At 54.7% G+C, this 9076-nt stretch overlaps 1 gene segment (V, D, J or C); it reads left to right on the top strand.

Moving 5' to 3' along the window:
- LOC112547898 overlaps positions 1-9076 on the top strand; it is a 19196-nt gene that overhangs the window by 938 nt on the left and 9182 nt on the right.

The raw sequence follows: 9076 nt of genomic DNA, 5'->3' as shown, positions 1-9076 counted from the left end.
GATGCGCTGGGCCCGGCAGCCCCCGCAGGGTCAGGGGGCCCCGATCTTCCTGGGGAGCGGGTACGATGGGACCTCGCCCGCAGGGGAACTCACCATGGAAGTGTACCTGGCCTCCCGCTCCAGCACCCTCTCCCGGGACGGTGCCAGGCTGCAGGATGCTGGCATCTACTACTGCGCCACAGAGGACACAGTGACAGGGGTGGAGGCACCAGCTGCATCAAAACCCCCGGCCCGACTTCCTGCCCCGTGCACCCAGGGCACATGCAGTTGGCTGCTGCCCTGACTCCCCTCCCACATGCCCACTCCTCACCCCCTCCAGGGGCACCGTGGGTCCTGCAGAAGGGGCTCCTCCAGCCCCAGCTCCACCTGACACCCACCTGTGCCCAGCAGCTGGCTCAGGGGTCTCAGCCGCTTGCAAGAGGAGTGGGTGCGCAGGCTCAGACCGCTCCCTCTAGAGAAGTGTTTCTCCAATACGCTAGGCTGCAGGGCCCCTCAGAAATGGCCGGGTCTGAGCTTCTACTTGTTATTTTCCCTCCAGAAAAGGACAAGAGCAGTTCTCTTGTGGTGAGGTATGGAGGGTGGCGAGGTATGGAGGGAGCACAGCAGGATGGGATGTTTTTCACACCATGGCTTTCATTTGGAAATCTCTGAGTTTGCTTGTGGGTCATGGTTGTGCAGATAACAGTGCTGCCCTTGTAGGGTACCCTTGCTACAAGCTCAAGGGAAGCAGGATACTGGGGCATGTTGTTGGGAACCACAGCTCTGGAGCGGGGAGGCCCAACCCGGAGTTGGTCCCAAGGTTTGCCCCACTGCCCCCACTCCTGAATCACCGCTGCCCTGACTCCCCTCCCAGATGGCCCTCTGCTTTCTTAGGGGCTGGTCTTCAGGATCTTCAAAGTCCCTTCCAGCCCTAATGTCTATGAAATCAGAGAAGGAGTCCTACCAGGGGGAAAAGGAGTCCCAAAGGTCTTTGTGCAGCTGTTTGGCCTGTGAAGCCAGTGGGGTGAAGTGTCCCAGGGGTAAGGGCTGGGGAGTGGACAGTAGTCACCTGAAGCACAGGTGATGTCCAGACCAAGCTCCCAAGGAGTATGGGTGGATCTAAAAGGGTCCAACATCAGAGCTGGAGTCAGAAGCACCAGCCAGAGTCAGGGCATCAGAGAATAACAGAAACACAGAACCAGCCAGGAGCCAAGACAAGTCAGGAGTCCGGCCGCAAGCAGGATTCAAAAGCCAGAGTCAGGACTGCTATCAGGAGGCATGAGACAATGCCAAAAACACACAGAGATCAGGAGCATGTACCTTAGTCTTTGCCCAGACAAGGACACCACAGGCCAGGCCCGGAGCAGATGGAGCCAGCTCTGATTGCCCCGTGCAACCCAGCTGGGACCAGGGCACTGCTCAGTCAATCAGCTTAGTCATTAATCAATAAGCTTACCTTTAAGTCATAAGCAGTATCCTGGCACAATAGAATAATTTTCTGTGTTAAGTCCACTAACATTAACTAATAATATGATCAAGTGTGAATAACTGCTTCTGGGGAAGGAGTTTATCAGTAATCGAACTTAACAACTGATGTTTTCGGCTCTGGATAAGAATTGAGCTGTATGTAGTCAGCTAGAATCCTATTGAAATAACCAGGGTCTTTTCGAATCTATTGCAGCCCCAGCTGTTTTCAGGAAACTTATGCTCAGCTGCAGAACTGTGGTGAAAACAGGTCCCAAAGCCTGTGGGCAGCTTCCCTTGTCAGCAAAGTAAAAGAAACAGGATGGGGCTAGTAGCCTTCCCACATGGGGAGGGAAATAGATAAGCAGTCCTCTCTCCCAGGACTGTGATATACCCAAGGCCACAGACCCCAGCTCAATGGCACCTTCCAAGTTCCCAAATTCTCAGGAGAACAAAGATGTTAGAATAACACCAATCAGACTATTTGGTAATAAACCACATACAAATACTGGATATAAACAAGGTGGGGCTTGGAGAGACCTCAGCAAATTCAACACAACCTGCTGTCACGATACATACCACCCTCCTCCTCCCTCTCATGTCTCCCTAGCCCATATAGATGTGAATCCGTACTGAGCAGTTGCTAGATGAGCAAAGAGACAAACGCTTCTTCTTGTGCTTTGGCTACAAGTGATAAGAAGTTGGATTGTAGCCCTGTCGCTTTCCTCTTAATCTGACTAGAGGGATAGTCAGCACTTACCTGCAAAGAGGGAACAGCTGAGCATTGCGAAGGGTGACTGAATCATGAGTTGGTGCATGAACATTGTAGCTGTCCTTTAATCCTGTGTCTAAGCTTGCAGAAGGGTCCTGAACGCAGATGGGCTGTAGTCGCAGTCCCTGAAAGCCTGAATGAACATGGGTGTTTGGTGACACCAGAAGAGAGTGGGAATCCCCGGTGCCACCGCTAGAGGGACCCCCGAGGCCCTGGGATGGGAGGCTGCTTGGAGGCAGAAGCGGGAGGTGGGATGAAGGCTGCTCAGAGCCCCAGCCCCTGGATGCAGACACGCTGCTGTTGTGCTGAGGGCAGGATGGCCTTGCTTCTGCTGGCCTGCTTGGCTGGATTTGCCGGGCTTGGTGAGGGGCAAGCAGAGCCGAGGGGGAACTGTCATGTCAGCAAGGCGCAAAGGGAGAGCTCAGTGATTGGATCAAGGGACCACTGGGGTCACCAGGCTGAAGGTGGCAGGCAGGAAAGGGCAGGAGGACAGGGGAATGCAGGAGGGGTTTGAAGAAAGAGCAAGACAAGGCTGCAGGACGGGCAGCATGCAGGGGCATCAGTCTGCAGAGAGAAGCAGCTATGTGAATAAATGAAAGGGGGGTGGGGGGACATGGACAACCAGACACATGAGCTAGTGCAGAAGGGCTGATGCAGACACACGGATAAGACAGCACAGGGAAGAGGGTACTGATGCATGGATGCACCACACTGTGCTGAACAAATGGATGAACAGTGAGACAGGACTCAGGGAGAGACAGACAGGAGAGCAGTCTTACATGAGATCTCTGCCTTTCCAGCCCGTGCTCAGCAGGACTCCATCACCCAGTCCCCCTCGGCGTTGGTGATCCCAGCAGGGCACACGGCCACCTTGTCCTGCAGTTTCTCCACCAGTGACATCTACCCATACCTCTTCTGGTACCGGCAGCACCCGAACCAGCCCCTGGAGATGCTCCAAACCGGTCCCTGGAGATGCTGATGCAGCTCCACAAAGCTGAGTGGAAGAAGCAAACAGGTCGGCTCTCCGCGGAGCTGCACGTTGGGAACTCCTCGGGGCGGCTGGCGATCCAGGGCACCACGCTGCAGGACAGTGCTGGGTATCTCTGCGCGCTGAGTGACACAGAGGGCCCTGGCTGCTGCTGCACCGTACAGAAAGGTGTGGGCGGCTCTGTGGTGGGCACATGCCCCTCCTTCCTCTGCACTGCATAGTATGGGAAGGAATAAGCATGGGTGAGGGTAGTATAACTGCCTGGGTGGGGTTTGGAGAGACCACAGCAAATTCAAGATACCATGCTGCCACTCAGCATACCACCGTCCTCCCTCTAGTGTCTCCCTAGCCCATATAGATGTGAATCTGTATTAAGCTGTTGCTAGATGGGTAAAGGGGCCAATGCTTCTTCCTGTGCTTTGGCTACAAGTGATAGAAAGTTGGATTGTAGCCCTGTTGCTTTCCTCTTGACCTGACTTGAGGGATAGTAAGCACTTACCTGCAAAGAGGGAACAGCTGAGCATTGCGAAGGGTGACTGAATCATGAGTTGGTGCATGAACATTGTAGCTGTCCTTAATCCTGTCTAAGCTTGCACAAGGGTCCTGAACACAGATGGGCTGTAGTCGCAGTCCCTGAAAGCCTGAATGAACATGGGTGTTTGGTGACACCAGAAGAGAGTGGGAATCCCCGGTGCCACCGCTAGAGGGACCCCCGAGGCCCTGGGATGGGAGGCTGCTTGGAGGCAGAAGCGGGAGGTGGGATGAAGGCTGCTCAGAGCCCCAGCCCCTGGATGCGATGCGCTGGGCCCGGCAGCCCCCGCAGGGTCAGGGGGCCCCGATCTTCCTGGGGAGCGGGTACGATGGGACCTCGCCCGCAGGGGAACTCACCATGGAAGTGTACCTGGCCTCCCGCTCCAGCACCCTCTCCCGGGACGGTGCCAGGCTGCAGGATGCTGGCATCTACTACTGCGCCACAGAGGACACAGTGACAGGGGTGGAGGCACCAGCTGCATCAAAACCCCCGGCCCAACTTCCTGCCACGTGCACCCAGGGCACATGCAGTTGGCTGCTGCCCTGACTCCCCTCCCACATGCCCACTCCTCACCCCCTCCAGGGGCACCGTGGGTCCTGCAGAAGGGGCTCCTCCAGCCCCAGCTCCACCTGACACCCACCTGTGCCCAGCAGCTGGCTCAGGGGTCTCAGCCGCTTGCAAGAGGAGTGGGTGCGCAGGCTCAGACCGCTCCCTCTAGAGAAGTGTTTCTCCAATACGCTAGGCTGCAGGGCCCCTCAGAAATGGCCGGGTCTGAGCTTCTACTTGTTATTTTCCCTCCAGAAAAGGACAAGAGCAGTTCTCCTGTGGTGAGGTATGGAGGGAGCGTAGCAGGGCGGGATGTTTTTCACACTGCAGCTTGCTATTCGAAATTTCTGAGTTTGTCTTGATGGTCATGGTTGTGCAAATAAGTGCTGCCCTTGTGGGGTACCCCTGATACAAGCTCAAGGGAAGCAGGGTGCTGGGGCATGTTGTTGGGCACCACCCGGGGAGGCCCAACTCAGTGTTGGTCCTGAGGATCACCCCACTGCCCCCACTCCTGGATCACTGCTGCCACTGGCTGCCCTCCCACATGGTCCCCTGCTTTCTTACGGGCCCCAATGCCTTTGGGAACTGAGCCTGCAGCCTTCACACTCCCACACCTCCACAGGCTGGGAGGAAGTATGAATTATGGATGCTCAGGTGCTCAGGCAGCGCATCTCTGGCAGCACATTAGCTTCGTAAGGGCTCCTCTGTCCGAGGGACATGGAACTGCTTGAACTTGGAGAAGGTGTAGAGAGTCTGGGAGAGGGCAATGGAAATAGTTAGGGGGAAGGGTATGTGGCTTCTCGGGAGAGACTGAGGGAACTGGGCTTATTCAGCCTGCAGAAAAGAAGTCTGGGGGGCAGGGTGGGGTTAATTAGGAGCCTTCAACTCCCTGAAGTGGGGTTCAGAAGAGGATGGAGCTGAACTTCTCTCGGTGGTGGAAGGGGGGAGAACAAGGAACAATGGGCTCAAGTTGCAGCAAGGGCAATTGAGGTTAGATATTAGGCAAACTTTCTGACTAGGAGGGTTGTTAAACACTGGAATAGGTTACCCAGAGAGATTGTGAAGGCTCCACCATTGGAGGTTTTTAAGATCAGGCTAGACAAATCCACTCCTCACCCCCTCCAGGGGCACCGTGGGTCCTGCAGAAGGGGCTCCTCCAGCCCCAGCTCCACCTGACACCCACCTGTGCCCAGCAGCTGGCTCAGGGGTCTCAGCCGCTTGCAAGAGGAGTGGGTGCGCAGGCTCAGACCGCTCCCTCTAGAGAAGTGTTTCTCCAATACGCTAGGCTGCAGGGCCCCTCAGAAATGGCCGGGTCTGAGCTTCTACTTGTTATTTTCCCTCCAGAAAAGGACAAGAGCAGTTCTCCTGTGGTGAGGTATGGAGGGAGCGTAGCAGGGCGGGATGTTTTTCACACTGCAGCTTGCTATTCGAAATTTCTGAGTTTGTCTTGATGGTCATGGTTGTGCAAATAAGTGCTGCCCTTGTGGGGTACCCCTGATACAAGCTCAAGGGAAGCAGGGTGCTGGGGCATGTTGTTGGGCACCACCCGGGGAGGCCCAACTCAGTGTTGGTCCTGAGGATCACCCCACTGCCCCCACTCCTGGATCACTGCTGCCACTGGCTGCCCTCCCACATGGTCCCCTGCTTTCTTACGGGCCCCAATGCCTTTGGGAACTGAGCCTGCAGCCTTCACACTCCCACACCTCCACAGGCTGGGAGGAAGTATGAATTATGGATGCTCAGGTGCTCAGGCAGCGCATCTCTGGCAGCACATTAGCTTCGTAAGGGCTCCTCTGTCCGAGGGACATGGAACTGCTTGAACTTGGAGAAGGTGTAGAGAGTCTGGGAGAGGGCAATGGAAATAGTTAGGGGGAAGGGTATGTGGCTTCTCGGGAGAGACTGAGGGAACTGGGCTTATTCAGCCTGCAGAAAAGAAGTCTGGGGGGCAGGGTGGGGTTAATTAGGAGCCTTCAACTCCCTGAAGTGGGGTTCAGAAGAGGATGGAGCTGAACTTCTCTCGGTGGTGGAAGGGGGGAGAACAAGGAACAATGGGCTCAAGTTGCAGCAAGGGCAATTGAGGTTAGATATTAGGCAAACTTTCTGACTAGGAGGGTTGTTAAACACTGGAATAGGTTACCCAGAGAGATTGTGAAGGCTCCACCATTGGAGGTTTTTAAGATCAGGCTAGACAAATCCTTGGCTGGGATGATCTATTTGGGGATGGCCCTGTTTGGACCTAGGAGTTGGACTATATGTGCCCACCTAATCTCCCTTCCAACCCTCATTGTCTTTGATTCTATGATCTGCACCAGTAATGAAAGCTGTAAAGCTCCATGGTGTGCAAATGCTTGCAGTGTGTAGTGCATAATACTGAAAAAGGGATATTACATGCTTATGGTGTATCAGGGTGCTTGCACTGCCATCAGTATGGGAAGGAATAAGCATGGGTGAGGGTAGTATAACTGCCTGGGTGGGGCTTGGAGAGACCACAGCAAATTCAAGATACCATACTGCGGTCTCAGCCGCTTGCAAGAGGAGTGGGTGCGCAGGCTCAGACCGCTCCCTCTAGAGAAGTGTTTCTCCAATACGCTAGGCTGCAGGGCCCCTCAGAAATGGCCGGGTCTGAGCTTCTACTTGTTATTTTCCCTCCAGAAAAGGACAAGAGCAGTTCTCCTGTGGTGAGGTATGGAGGGAGCGTAGCAGGGCGGGATGTTTTTCACACTGCAGCTTGCTATTCGAAATTTCTGAGTTTGTCTTGATGGTCATGGTTGTGCAAATAAGTGCTGCCCTTGTGGGGTACCCCTGATACAAGCTCAAGGGAAGCAGGGTGCTGGGGCATGTTGTTGGGCACCACCCGGGGAGGCCCAACTCAGTGTTGGTCCTGAGGATCACCCCACTGCCCCCACTCCTGGATCACTGCTGCCACTGGCTGCCCTCCCACATGGTCCCCTGCTTTCTTACGGGCCCCAATGCCTTTGGGAACTGAGCCTGCAGCCTTCACACTCCCACACCTCCACAGGCTGGGAGGAAGTATGAATTATGGATGCTCAGGTGCTCAGGCAGCGCATCTCTGGCAGCACATTAGCTTCGTAAGGGCTCCTCTGTCCGAGGGACATGGAACTGCTTGAACTTGGAGAAGGTGTAGAGAGTCTGGGAGAGGGCAATGGAAATAGTTAGGGGGAAGGGTATGTGGCTTCTCGGGAGAGACTGAGGGAACTGGGCTTATTCAGCCTGCAGAAAAGAAGTCTGGGGGGCAGGGTGGGGTTAATTAGGAGCCTTCAACTCCCTGAAGTGGGGTTCAGAAGAGGATGGAGCTGAACTTCTCTCGGTGGTGGAAGGGGGGAGAACAAGGAACAATGGGCTCAAGTTGCAGCAAGGGCAATTGAGGTTAGATATTAGGCAAACTTTCTGACTAGGAGGGTTGTTAAACACTGGAATAGGTTACCCAGAGAGATTGTGAAGGCTCCACCATTGGAGGTTTTTAAGATCAGGCTAGACAAATCCTTGGCTGGGATGATCTATTTGGGGATGGCCCTGTTTGGACCTAGGAGTTGGACTATATGTGCCCACCTAATCTCCCTTCCAACCCTCATTGTCTTTGATTCTATGATCTGCACCAGTAATGAAAGCTGTAAAGCTCCATGGTGTGCAAATGCTTGCAGTGTGTAGTGCATAATACTGAAAAAGGGATATTACATGCTTATGGTGTATCAGGGTGCTTGCACTGCCATCAGTATGGGAAGGAATAAGCATGGGTGAGGGTAGTATAACTGCCTGGGTGGGGCTTGGAGAGACCACAGCAAATTCAAGATACCATACTGCCACTCAGCATACCATCGTCCTCCTCCCTCTAGTGTCTCCCTAGCCCATATAGATGTGAATCCGTATTAAGCTGTTGCTAGATGGGTAAAGGGGCCAATGCTTCTTCCTGTGCTTTGGCTACAAGTGATAAAAAGTTGGATTGTAGCCCTGTCGCTTTCCTCTTGACCTGACTTGAGAGATGGTAATCGCTTACCTGCGAAGAGGGAACAGCTGAGCATTGCGAAGGGTGACTGAATCATGAGTTGGTGCATGAACATTGTAGCTGTCCTTAATCCTGTCTAAGCTTGCACAAGGGTCCTGAACACAGATGGGCTGTAGTCGCAGTCCCTGAAAGCCTGAATGAACATGGGTGTTTGGTGACACCAGAAGAGAGTGGGAATCCCCGGTGCCACCGCTAGAGGGACCCCCGAGGCCCTGGGATGGGAGGCTGCTTGGAGGCAGAAGCGGGAGGTGGGATGAAGGCTGCTCAGAGCCCCAGCCCCTGGATGCAGACACGCTGCTGTTGTGCTGAGGGCAGGATGACCTTGCTTCTGCTGGCCTGCTTGGCTGGATTTGCCGGGCTCGGTGAGGGGCAAGCAGAGCCGAGGGGGAACTGTCATCTCAGCAAGGCGCAAAGGGAGAGCTCAGTGACCTGATCGAGGGACCACTGGGGTCCCCAGGCTGCAGGTGGCAGGGAGGAAAGGGCAGGGGGACATGGGGCATGCAGGGGGGGTTCGAAGAAAGAGCAAGACAAGGGTGCAGGACGGGCAGCGTGCAGGGGCATCAGTCTGCAGAGAGAAGGAGGTATGTGAATAAATGAATGCGGGGGGATGGACAACCAGACACATGAGGGAGTGCAGAAGGGCTGATGCAGACACAGATATGACAGCACAGGAAGAGGGCACTGATGCATGGATGCACCATGCTGTGCTGAACAAATGGATGAACAGTGAGACACGGCTCAGGGACAGACAGACAGGAGAGCAGTCTTACA

The sequence above is a fragment of the Alligator sinensis genome, unplaced genomic scaffold, assembly GCF_000455745.1.
Source record: "Alligator sinensis unplaced genomic scaffold, ASM45574v1 scaffold955_1, whole genome shotgun sequence".
NCBI classification, from domain to species: domain Eukaryota; kingdom Metazoa; phylum Chordata; order Crocodylia; family Alligatoridae; genus Alligator; species Alligator sinensis.
The sequence above is the reverse complement of the archived record's forward strand: the minus strand, read 5'-3'. Positions and strand labels throughout refer to the sequence as shown.